The following is a 13,479-nucleotide window of genomic DNA, read 5'->3' as shown; positions in this document are numbered from 1 at the left end:
AAATGTTCTTTTTGTCTGTTTTCATATTTGGTATATATAAAGTGTTTAGTCAAGGAGTTAGTTGGAATTTCAATGATGTAGCATTGATATGATTTTCTTATGAGCTATTTTTCTGCAACTATTTTTAACATGTGTTTGTTAGGATAGGTAATACATTATCATAGTTCAAAAATAATATACAAAGTGCAGAAAGATACACAGTGAAAAGTTTCCTGGGTGGCTCAGATGGTAAAGAATCTGCCTGCAATGCTGGACACCTGAGTTCAATCCTGGGTTGCGAATAACCCCTAGAGAAGGGAATGGCAACTCACTCTAGTATTCTTGCCTAGAGAGTCCCCTGGACAAAGGAGCTTGATGGACTACAGTCCTTGGGGTTGCAAAGAGCCAGACACGACTGAGCGACTAACACTTTCACCTCTTTATTCTACAGGTAACACTTTTTATTAATTTCTGAGGAAGTCCCCAAGATATGAACAAGTTCCATTTTGAGAGTGCATTTGTAAATTCAGTTTGTTCATAAGTCCAACAAAGTTAGCCTCAGTTCAGTTCAGTTCAGTTCAGTTCAGTTCAGTTGTTCATTTGTGTCTGACTCTTTGCGAACCCATGAATCACAGCATGCCAGGCCTCCCTGTCCATCACCAGCTCCCGGAGTTCACTCAAATTCATGTCCAGCGAGTTGGTGATGCCATCCAGCCATCTCATCCTCTGTCGTCCCCTTCTCCTCCCACCCCCAATCCCTCCCAGCATCAGAGTCTTTTCCAGTGAGTCAACTCTTCACATGAGATGGCCAAAGTATTGGAGTTTTAGCTTTAGTATCTGTCCTTCCAATGAATACCCAGGACTGATCTCCTTTGGAATGGACTGGTTGGATCTCCTTGAAGTCCAAGGGACTCTCAAGAGTCTTCTCCAACACCACAGTTCAAAAGCATCAATTCTTTGGCGATCAGCTTTCTTCACAGTCCAACTCTCACATCCATACATGACCACTGGAAAAACCAAAAAGCAGAGACATTACTTTGCCAACTTTGCCAACAAAGTTAGTCTAGGCACCCAAGTAACACAATTGGCTATTTAACCAGTAACCTACTGTGATAGGTTTACACTACTATTCACGTAAAGAATACATAAAAAATACACATAAAAAATAAAGAAAACATTTTTAATCTTATAATACAGTACTTTGAAAAGTGCAGTAGTACACTCCAACAGCTGGCATACAGGGGCTGGCACCGAGTTAGCAGGCAAGAAGAGTTACTGACTGGAGGAAGCAAGGTTTCTTGTTGGAACCATATGCTTGCTCTCAACTTGAAGATTCATATGTAGGGGATTTACTGGACATGCTTCTAGTGTTTGTTTTTATACATGTAAGCAAATAACAGTATTTATGTATATTCTTATTTCTCTGTTTTTTAAACATAAGATACTGTTGTTTTGCTTGATGCAGTATTCACTTAACATTGTGTCTTAGAGTTTTGGTCACATCAAAATATAAAGTTTTACATTCTTTTATACAGTTGAATAGTACTTCAATTGGTGGAGATATCATTTATTTAACCAAAGTCTTACTGATGAACACTTTCTAGCATTTTAATAATGCATGCTGTATTACAATAAATTATCTTTTACAGACCTCATAATATGCAAATATATTAATATAGAATAAATTCCAGAAGTAGTATCATTAATTCAGAAGGTCTATTCATTTGTGATTTTGTCAGATTTTGATAAGTTGCTTTACAAAGAACTTGTACCAATTTGTACTTTCAGCAGCAATATATGAGCACATCTATAAAATGCTTTTGGATTTATCAATCTGATTCATAACTATAGTATCTCACGGTAGTTTTAATTTGTATTATGAGAGCAATTGGGCATATTTTCATATGGTTAAAAACCATGATTATTTACAGTCCTATATAAATTGTATACATGAATCAAGATTTCCAGGAGAAATATCAAAAACTTCAGATATGCAGATGATGCCACTCTTATGGAAGAAAGTGAAGAGGAACTGAAGAGCCTCTTGATGAAAGTGAAAGAAGAGAATGAAAAAGCTGGCTTAAAACTCAGCATTCAAAGAATGAAACAGTCCCATCACTTCACACCAAATAAATGGGGAAACAATGGAAACAGTGACAGACTGTTTCCTTGGGCTCCAAAATCATTGCATATGGTGACTGAAGCCATGAAATTAAAAGATGCTTGCTCCTTGGAAGAAAAGTTATGACCAACCTAGACACCATATTAAAGAGCAGAGACATTGCTTGACCAACAAAGGTCCATCTAGTCAAGTCTTTGGTTTTTCTACTAGTCATGTATGGATGTGAGAGTTGGACCATAAAGAAAGCTGATCACCGAAGAATTGATGCTTTTGAACTGTGGTGTTGGAGAAGACTCTTGAGAGTCCCTTGGACTGCAAGGAGATCCAACCAGTTTATCCTAAAGGGCATCAGTCCTGAATATTCATTGGAAGGACTGATGCTGAAGCTGAAACTCCAATACTTTGGCCACCTGATGTGAAGAACTGACTCATTGGAAAAGACCCTGATGCTGGGAAGGATTGAAGGCAAGAGGAAAAGGGGATGACAGAGGATGAGACAGTTGGATGGCATCACGGACTCAATGGACATGAGTTTGAGCAAGCCCCAGGAGTTGATGATGGACAGGGAATGGGGTCACAAAGAGTCGGACACAACTGAGGGACTGAACTGAACTGGTCAGTTGTATGTTCCTAGCCTTTACCTATTTTTCTATTGGATTTATAAAGTAATAAGATTATCTTATTAATTTCTAGGAGGCCTTTATATATTATAAGGTTTAACCCAGATGTTCAAGCAGGTTTTAGAAAAGGCAGAAGCACCAGAGATCAAATTGCCAACATCCGCTGGATCATGGAGAAAGCAAGAGAGTTTCAGAAAAACATCTATTTCTGCTTCATTGACTATGCCAAAGCCTTTGACTGTGTCGATCACAATAAACTGTGGAACATTCTGAAAGAGATGGGAATCCAGACCACCTGACCTGCCTCTTGAGAAACCTGTATGCAGGTCAGGAAGCAATAGTTAGAACTGGACATGGAACAACAGACTGGTTCCAAATAGGAAAAGGTGTACGTCAAGGTTGTATATTGTCACCTTGCTTATTTAACTTATATGCAGAGTACATCATGAGGAACGCTGGGCTGGAAGAAGCACAAGCTGGAACCAAGATTGCTGGGAGAAATATCAATAACCTCAGATATGCAGATGACACCACCCTTATGGCAGAAAGTGAAGAGGAACTCAAAAGCCTCTTGATGAAAGTGAAAGAGGAGAGTGAAAAGGTTGGCTTGAAGCTCAACATTCAGAAAACAAAGATCATGGCATCTGGTCCCATCACTTCATGGGAAATAGATGGAAAAACAGTGGAAACAGTGTCAGACTTTATTTTGGGGGGCTCCAAAATCACTGCAGATGCTGATTGCAGCCATGAAATTAAAAGACGCTTACTCCTTGGAAGGAAAGTTATGACCAACCTTGATAGTATATTAAAAAGCAGAGACATTACTTTGCCAACCAAGGTCCGTCTAGTCAAGGCAATGGTTTTTCCCGTGGTCATGTATGGATGTGAGAGTTGGACTGTGAAGAAAGCTGATTGCTGAAGAATCGATGCTTTTGAACTGTGGTGCTGGAGAAGACTCTTGAGAGTCCCTTATACTGCAAGGAGATCCAACCAGTCCATTCTAAAGGAGATCAATCCTGGATGTTCATTGGAGGGACTGATGCTAAAGCTGAAACTGCAATACTTCGGCCACCTCATGCGACGAGTTGACTCACTGGAAAAGACTCTGATGCTGGGAAAGGTTGGGGGCAGGAGGAGAAGGGGACGATGGAGAATGAGATGGCTGGATGGCATCACTGACTCTGTGGACATGAGTTTGAGTGTAGTCCGGGAGTTGGTGATGGACAGGGAGGCCTGGCGTGCTGTGATTCATGGGGTCGTGGAGACTCGGACACGACTGAGAGACTGAACTGAACTGAACTGAACTTAACCATTATCTGTGATATGAGGATCAAAGTGTTTTTTTGTGATTTAAGATTGTTTTAGCTTAAGGTGCTTTGTTGGGCAAATTTTTTTAAATTTAATATACTCAAATTATTTATCTTTTTGTGGATTTAGGGTTTTGAGATACAATAGAGAGGCCTTTTCTATACAAGTCCCCTATCCACCATCCCCTTACTCAACACACAATTTTCTTCTAGCGTTTGATAATTTTATCTTTTTAACATCTAAATTTTTGTTGGATTTGTTCATCCATTTATTGAACACATATTTATTGAGTGTCTCTCATGTATTAGGAACTATTTTAAGTACTTGGAATGTATCACTGATCAAGTCAATTATCCTTCCCATTGTGGAGTTTACACACTAGCAGAAGGAGATAGATTTAAAAACCAAACCAAAGCAGGAATCCCCAAACCAATGTAATACATAAATTATGTAGTACGCCAAAAGTGATGAGTGCTATTAAAGTGAAGGTAGAGAAAGTTGGTGAAGGGGAACTGAAATACCAAGTGGCAGGCATATGCTGCAGTTTAAAATAAGGTGATTGCTGTAGACCTCATTGAGAAGATAACATCTGAATAAAGATAGGAAGGAAGTGAGTGACTTTTCTCTGGGAGAAAAACTTGCTAGGTCGAGACTCTTAAGTTAAGAGCATGCCTGAGAAAGAGCAAGAGTCATGGGGCTTGAGTGCAATGAATGACAGAGAAATCTCGAGAAATTTTTTAGGAGGGAAGAACAAAATGAGATGGTATCTGGTAGAAAAAGAGGCTGAAAGAAAATTTAAAAAATTGTTTTAATTTGAGAGAAATTAAATGCAGACACAAGCTATGCTGATGGACATGGGACATAAGGAAACAAGAATTTGATGATAAAGGAGAAAGTGACAGAAAATGTTAGTGACTTGCTAAAGTGAGAGGGGTGGGATCTAATGTATAAGATTATAAGAATGATGGTTTATCTATACCAACAGGAAGGAAGACAGACTCTACCTGAATCTAGATGGACATAGGTACACAGATGTCATGGTGCCAGGACTTTCTGAATCCTTTAATTATCTCAGTGAGGTTAGTAACATGGGTTTTAAGAGTGAGGAGGTATTGGAGGGTGGGAAGAGAGAACAGTTGTCATGGTCATCCTGGAGTGTGGGGGAGTAAATATACGTGGATCATAACTATTCTGGTAGCAGCAAGGGCCCTCTTGAGGGATTTAGAGTGAGACTAGTTTTTTTCAGCTGTAAGGTATGCAGGAACAGAATGGTGAGAGTTGGATTTAACAAGGGTTATGGCATTTCTAAATTAGTTCAATGAAGGGAGAGGAGGGGAAGAGAAACCATATAATGTAAGCAGTTAAAAGAGGGGAATCGGGATATCAAAGGGCAGGGGGAGGTGATAGGAATCTTTTTACTGGGACTGAAGAGTTATTGTGACTGAAATATTTTTAGGAGTAGGCTGGGAAGAGGAATCACCAGAGGTTGGGAAGCAATAAATTGAAATTATGAAAGAGTTGCAGTTATAGCAAAGCCTCTATGCAGTCTTCATAATGAGTAGCTCAGATAGATGAATGATGTAATATGACATAAATATTTAAAGGATCTATCTTTAGTGACAGGATCATTAAAAGACATGAAAGCAAACAAAAGAGAAGACAATATGAAATGGATCATCCACAAGTGTTATGGGCTGAATTGTGTTCCTTAAATTCATGTCTTGAAGCTGTAACTCCTTGAACTTCAGAATGTGACTGTATTTGGATGTAGAGTCTTTAAAGAGATAATTAAGTTAAAATGAGGTTATCAGGGATGTTAGGACATACAGAGACCTTAGAGAGGTTTGTGTATATAGAAAAACCATGTGGGAGGGGGCAGCAGGTGGGTGGCCATCTGTAAGCCAAAGAGAGGTCTCAGAGGAAATAAATTTTGAAAGCACCTTGATCTTGGAATTTCAGCCTCCGGAACTGTGAGAAAATAATTCTGCTTACTAAGCTACCCAGGCCCATGTATTTTGTTATGGAAGTTTCCTGGCAAACTCTTTTAACATGTTAACTGTTGCTGTTGTTCAGTCACTCTGTTGTGTCTGACTCTTTGCGACCCCATGGACTGCACCATGCCAGGCTTCCCTGCACTTCACTGTCTCCTGAAGTTTGCTCAAACTCATGTCCAGTGAATCTATGAGGCCATCCAACCATCTCATCCTCTGTCACCCCTTTCTCCTCCTGCCCTCAGTCTTTCCCAGCATCAAGGTCTTTTCCACTGAGTGTGCTCTTTGCATCAAGTGGCCAAAGTATTGGAGCTTTAGCTTCAACATCAGCCCTTCCAATGAATATTCAGGATTGATTTCCTTTAGGATTGACTGGCTTGATCTCATTGCTGACCATGGGACTCTCAAGAGTCTTCTCCAGAACCATAGTTTGAAAGTATCAATTCTTTGTTGCTTAGTCTTCTTTATGGTCCAACTCTCATATCCATGCATGACTACTGGCAGGAAGGTATAGTATTGTGAAGAGACTAAGGGGCTGGAATTTTTGAGAAACTAGCAAAAATGATCTAGAACATTTGATATGTCAGAAAAATAGGGAATATTTAGTGATGTAATCTGGTGACAGTGTATTCAAAGCAGGTTATTTTAGGGAGGGAATGGTCTGAAAACAGCAATGAGGACTGAGGCTGTCAGTAAATAAGCTACCTCACTTGTAGATTAGTGACATTCAGGTTAGGAGTCAATAAACAGCTGCCACTTGAAAAAGCTGCAGGAGAAGGAGGGTCCATGGGGAGAACCAAACTTCTAGAAGATGAAGGGAAGATGATCTTGCTGCATGGAATCATGAATTGCAGAGGGCAGAGTGGAAGATGCAAAGATGGGCTCAATAAGGGACAGAAATGGTACGGACTTAACAGAAGCAGAAGATATTAAGAAGAGGTGGCAAGAATACACAGAAGAACTGTACAAAAAGATCTTCATGACCCAGATAATCACGATGGTATGATCACTCACCTAGAGCCAGACATCCTGGAATGTGAGGTCAAGTGAGCCTTAGGAAGCATCACCACGAACAAAGCTAGTAGAGATGATGGAATTCCAGTTGAGCTATTTCAAATCCTAAAAGATGATGCTGTGAAAGTGCTTCAATTAATATGCCAGTAAATTTGGAAAACTCAGCAGTGGCCACAGGACTGGAAAAGGTCAGTTTTCATTCCAATCCCAAAGAAAGGCAATGCCAAAGAATGCTCAAACTACCGCACAATTGCACTCATCTCACACGCTAGTAAAGTAATGCTCAAAATTCTCCAAGCCAGGCTTCAGCAACTTCCAGATGTTCAAACTGGTATTAGAAAAGGCAGAGAAACCAGAGATCAAATTGCCAACATCTGCTGGATCATCGACAAAGCAAGAGAGTTCCAGAAAAAACACTTATTTCTGCTTTATTGAGTATGCCAAAGCCTTTGACCGTGTGGATCACAATAAACTGTGGAAAATTCTGAAAGAGATGGGAATACCAGACCATCTGACTTGCCTCTTGAGAAACCTATATGCAGGTCAGGAAGCAACAGTTAAAACTGGACATGGAACAACAGACTGGTTCCAAATAGGAAAAGGAGTACGTCAAGGCTGTATATTGTCACCTTGCTTATTTAACTTATATGCAGAGTACATCATGAGAATCTTGGGCTGGAAGAAGCACAAGCTGGAATCAAGATTGCTGGGAGAAATATCAATAACCTCAGATATGCAGATGACACCACCCTTATGGCAGAAAGTGAAGAACTAAAGAGCCTCTTGATGAAAGTGAAAGAGGAGAGTGAAAAAGTTGATTTAAAACTCAACATTCAGAAAACTAAGATCATGGCATCCAGTCCCATCACTTCATGGCAAGTAGATGGGGAAACAGTGACTGACGTTATTTTTAGGGGCTCCAAAATCACTGCAGATGGTGATTGCAGCCAGGAAATGAAAAGACGCTTACTCCTTGGAAGGAAAGTTATGACCAACCTAGATAGCATATTGAAAAGCAGAGACATTACTTTGCCAACAAAGGTCCGTCTAGTCAAGGCTATGGTTTTTCCCGTGGTCATATGTGGATGTGAGAGTTGGACTATAAAGAAAGCTGAGTGCCGAAGAATTGATGCTTTTGAATTGTGGTGTAGGAGAAGACTCTTGAGAGTCCCTTGGACTGCACGGTGATCCAACCGGTCCATCCTAAAGATCAGTTCTGAGTGTTCATTGGAAAGACTGATGTTGAAGCTGAAACTCCAATACTTTGGCCACCTGATGCGAAGAGCTGACTCATTGGAAAATACCCTGATGCTGGGAAAGATTGAACGCAGGAGGAGAAGGGGATGACAGAGGATGAGATGTTGGAATGGCATCAACGACTCGAAGGACATGAGTTTGAGTGAACTCTGGGAGTTGGTGAGATGGATTGTTGACCTTGAATGGGGTGGGGTTATCTTATTCAGAATATGCTGTGTCTTAGCCCCGTGTTGATGGCCTTGAGGCTTCTGGGGAAGCAGAGTGTTACACTAAATGTGTGGGCTGCTTCACTCTGATTATTTGGAACTTTATCCTGTTTCTCTTTGTGAAGTATTGAATCAACTTCACTGTATTCTAGACAGTTACCAAGTTGGCTCAAAAAAGTTCTTTGGACAGCCTATCTTTCCTGTCATGCCTTTGAGACATCGCCTTGAATGTATGTTTATTCCCATTGTTATTCTGGACTCTGTGCATATATGTATTATTGTGTTCAAAGCTATTGGGATGAACATATGTTCTTTAAGAAGTGTTACATAATTTATAGTTCTATATTTTGTTAATGTGATTTTCTCAAAAGGTAGGTCATAAAAGTATACTGCTATCATTGGCTGGTTGTTCGGTTGCTCAGTTGTGTCCGACTCTTCGCAATCCCATGAAGTGTAGACCTCCAGGGGCTTTTCCAGGCAAGAATACTGGAGTGAGTTGCCATCATTGGCTGGGGGAACATTAAATAATTAAAGTTTCCTTTATGTTATAATAGAGTTATTATACCAAAATGTGTGAGAATAAACTTTTCCCGATTTTTCTGCACTGAGTTTATAATTCTGCAGGTGTTGGCCATTGCTTTCACTCAGTGGTGCAGCAACATAGCATAACTCTCAGGAGTAACGTTTTCACAGACTACCATCGGCCATATGGCAAGTTAAGAGTGCAAGATTGATCGAGTCTTTCTCTGAAGTAGCCGGTAGATCCTGGCAGGGTCAGGTATGTATTGTAGTTTCACCTGGGACATAGATTGTTTGTACTGCCACCAATTAAGTGAGACTTACAAATGATTAGTAATAGTGATGATAATAAAAGCTACTGCTGCTACTTATAAATCAGATGTTAATCTTTGAGCACCCGATTAAATGCCTGGTACTGTGCCATGTATTTTGATAGTGTATGTTTAAAACAATAAGGAGTTATAGTTTTCGTTTTACAGAAGAGAAAGTTAAGGTTCAGAGAAGCTGAGTAACTTGCTCAGGTCATGCAGCTAGTAAGTGACAGAATTACACATCTGTGCCCTTCTCTTAAATTGGATATTTTGTTTTCATCTCATTTTACTGCTAAATATTGTTTAGATTAGTTATATGACAAAAATCTCATAAAAACTAACCTCCAGAGCAAATAATATAAGAATATCTTAATTATTTTGGTTGTGGTTATCATGCCCAATTGATATACTCATATAATTAATGCATACATACTTTAATCCATCTCACAATTTATCTATCCATCATCCATCCCCAATGCCAGAATAAATTTGTATAAATTATTATAAAAATAGCAAGCTCTTAATGTAAATTAAAATATTAAAAAACAAAATAAATTGTTTGTTTTAATTTCATAAAATCCAGGACTATGGAAATTCCAATGGCAAAAATATATAATTTAGAGCTTCTTATCTGTTATTATAAAGCACATACCTCAAAAGAGAGCATCTTTATTAATAGTGTCCAGAGGAGTTTAGGGGCTTCCCTGGTGGTTCTGAAGGTAAAGGGAGTTTAAGAATGAAAGTCTAGTTTTATCAGACTGTGAAGTTTGTATTCTAATTCCCCACAAGAAGCAAATGGATTTGTAAGCATTTTTTTTTTTTGCTTTCATATGGAATGTAAGTTAGATTTTTGATTTGACATAGAAAATATAACTAAGTAATTTTCTAAGGCATCAGAAGAAATGCAACAACACTTTGGTTTTTGTTTAATAAATCACGATTGTGTTTTTTCCCCTTAACCTGAGTGTGGTCCACATATTGATCATGTTGAGTTTTACTCAGTATGTCTATGCATTTTATTCAAAGCTTTTACTCTTTTTGTATTGTGTTAGGCAGTAGGCATTTAAGACCACGGTGTGGAAATCTAACAGTCACTGTAACACGAACTCTAACAAGAGGGATTTCTCCTTATATTCCAGTGCCATGTGCCTCAATTCTCTTCCTGGAATTTGCTCAACGCTCTGCTGCGAGGGCACTGGCACTAGTCCCCTTGTCCCACCGTGCACTGACTCCAGGCATCCACAGATCTTTCTCCCTTGTTTCAGTCAGGTGTCCTTCCATCTCTGCCTTCGCTGAGTCTTTCCTGGGTGGCCTTCCTAAAAGAGTGTTTCCTCCTCGCTCTAGCCCTGTACCTTCCTCTTATTCCTGAACTTAGGACTACCTCACACTCTATTTTATATATATATACTTGTTTATTGCTATCTCTACACTAGAATATAAATTATAGTCTATTAGAGATTATTTTTTGTTCACTAATGTATTCCCATGATCTAAACAGTGAGGCACCCAATGAACACTCCAAAAGGCAACTGTTAATTGACTGTGTTGAGTTTTTAATGTATAAACACTTTTGAGTTCTCTTCCTTTACTATTTCCCCAAATATCTGATCTATTGAGAGCACCTTTCTTTTTTTCTTTCTTTAAAACAGAGTCACCATATATCATATCTTGTTAGCTGGTGTGAGTACTATCCCATAGAGTATCTTCCATGATCTTTTTCTTATTTTTCTGTAGAAAATGTATGGAATCAAATGGTTTCCTTTAAGCAAGTCATTAGAATTTCCAAACATTTTTATTCAGTTTGTAAAGAACTGTAAAAATGTTCATTAAAAAGAAACATGAAGAGAATATTTATCTTTACATAAGGATCTTCAAAGATGTATATTCCACTATTTATTGAAATATTTAAAATTGATTAGTATGAATAATGTATATAAAAACACTTTGAAGTACTTTTTAGGTATAAGATATTATTACTATTTAATATTTTGACTGTATTTGAAAAATATCTCTTGAACAAACAGTGACATTTTAATTTTCAAGAGAACACATTTACTTAGATTGCCCAAAGTTCATTTCTAAATATTTAATCTTAAAATCATGCAAAATGTGTTGAGACTTGAAATTTCACTACTAATGTAGCTTAATTGCTTATAATTGGTGAAAACCCAGCACTAAATATTTAAACTTAAAATCATGGGAAAAAACATTTTGAGATTAGTAATCGTTTTTTTTTGATAAGAAGTCTGCCTCTGTTGAGAGCTGGTCTTCTTCGAAAGTCATTTAGACCATTTAACAAGAGAGTAAACCCATTAAAAATATGCAAACTCTTGGAAAACAAAATCTAGTATACTAATTAGACCTATTAAGGCAATTACAAAGAACTTTAAATGATGTAAAAGTTGGGTTCCTCATGGTACCACTGACAGAAGCCAAGGACTCCCTGTTTTTCTAAATAGAGATAAAGAATCTGGGTGATTAATTTCAGCACTGTCGAGTTAATTTGCAGTGAGTCAACAGCAGAAAGCATTTCCGTGGTCATTGAACAATAGTAGAAGATGATTATACCACTTGATGGTAATACAGCTATTTGTCAGGGAATGCCTTAGTAATGAAGGGAAAAGTACACCCACCTGTTGCCAAGAAAGAAGAGACATAAAAAGTTTCCTGAAACAGTTTGTGGTCTTCACTTGCAGCTAAATCTCTGAGATTTCCCTGATTAGCGTGCACAGTTGAGAAGATTCTTAACTGCTGCCTTAATATTCTTTGATGGGTGATCAAAACATTATGACTTCTGTTTCAGAAGACAACTTCAGGCTTATGAACCAGTAATAGAAATTTCAAAGCTGTCCTCTGAAAGGCACCGATTATTGTGTGGTGTTATGGAAAACCATCTCATTTAAGGAAATTAAAAATGAGACTGTGGTTGATAAAACCTTAAAGAAAATGTTGTCTGTACAGACTTTTGAGAGACTAAAATCTTTTTAAAGTACTTAAAAGAAAAACCCCTTCAATTATTACTTAGAATCACTCTGAAGTAACTGAAACAGATATAACTATTCCCTATAGCTATTCTCTTCAGATGAATGATTGAGGCAGAAAAGTTAAGAAATTTCCATAAGATTTTCAGTAAGGGAGGAGAAGTATTAGGTCAAGACATATCTTTCCTAACTCCTTATCTAGCATAAGATGTCTACAGTGAGGTAGTTCCTGATACCCTATGATTGTTTCCCCAATCTCATCTGCATAATGAATTTTCCGTTGTTGGTGCCTTTTAGCATCACCTATTGCATAAACATGTTTATTATTATTCACCAAATTATGACAGATGTGCAAAGTCAGTTAGGGTAGAATAAGCATGAAGGAAGGACAACAGCATATGTGCAGATGTAACATCTATTAAAGTCATCCTCAGTGGTTTTGCCAGGGACAGGAGGCCATCAACAGAACTGCTTGAGGCTGCAGAATCTCATACAGTGTCCACCTCCAGAGCTAAACACAGTGGAACAACTTAGTTGCATTGGTTTTGCATTAGTGATTGTCATCTCCTCTTAATGTGTTCATAAAAACACCATGTATACATTTTAATTGGTATATGCCCCATGACAGAATGGAGTAATATAAGATGAACCAAAAAATAAATATAATTAATGGCTCATTTTTATAAAAATCCCAGTTGCAAAGTCATAGTTAATTGTGTCCCCACTACTGCAGCACACATTCTTTAAGAATGAATATTTCTTAATTGAGGTCTTTTTAAAATTAATATTTTCTTTTTCTTCTGACAAGGTATAGATTAATAGTAGTGTGAAATGAATGCCTCAGGGAATCTATAGTCTGTAGACTGAGCAGCTTAGTTCTTTTTCTGTCTTCAGATTGCCTGTCATGATCTTAAAATGCATTGACCATGTAAAGAATCCACCTGCAATGCAGGAGACCCTGGTTCGATTCCTGGATCAGGAAGATCCGCTGGAGAAGGGATAGGCTACCTACTCCAGTGTTCTTGAGCTTCCCATGTGTCTCTGCTGGTGAAGAATCTGTCTGCAATGCAGGGAACCTGGGTTCGATCCCTGGGTTGGGAAGATCCCCCAGAGAAGGGAAAGACTACCTACTCCAGTATTCTGGCCTGGAGAATTCCATGGACTATATAGT

Source organism: Moschus berezovskii, chromosome 4, assembly GCF_049115385.1.
Source record: "Moschus berezovskii isolate FMDL1 chromosome 4, NW_MosBer_1.0, whole genome shotgun sequence".
Classification (NCBI taxonomy): Eukaryota; Metazoa; Chordata; class Mammalia; order Artiodactyla; family Moschidae; genus Moschus; species Moschus berezovskii.
Note: the sequence above shows the minus strand (reverse complement) of the source record.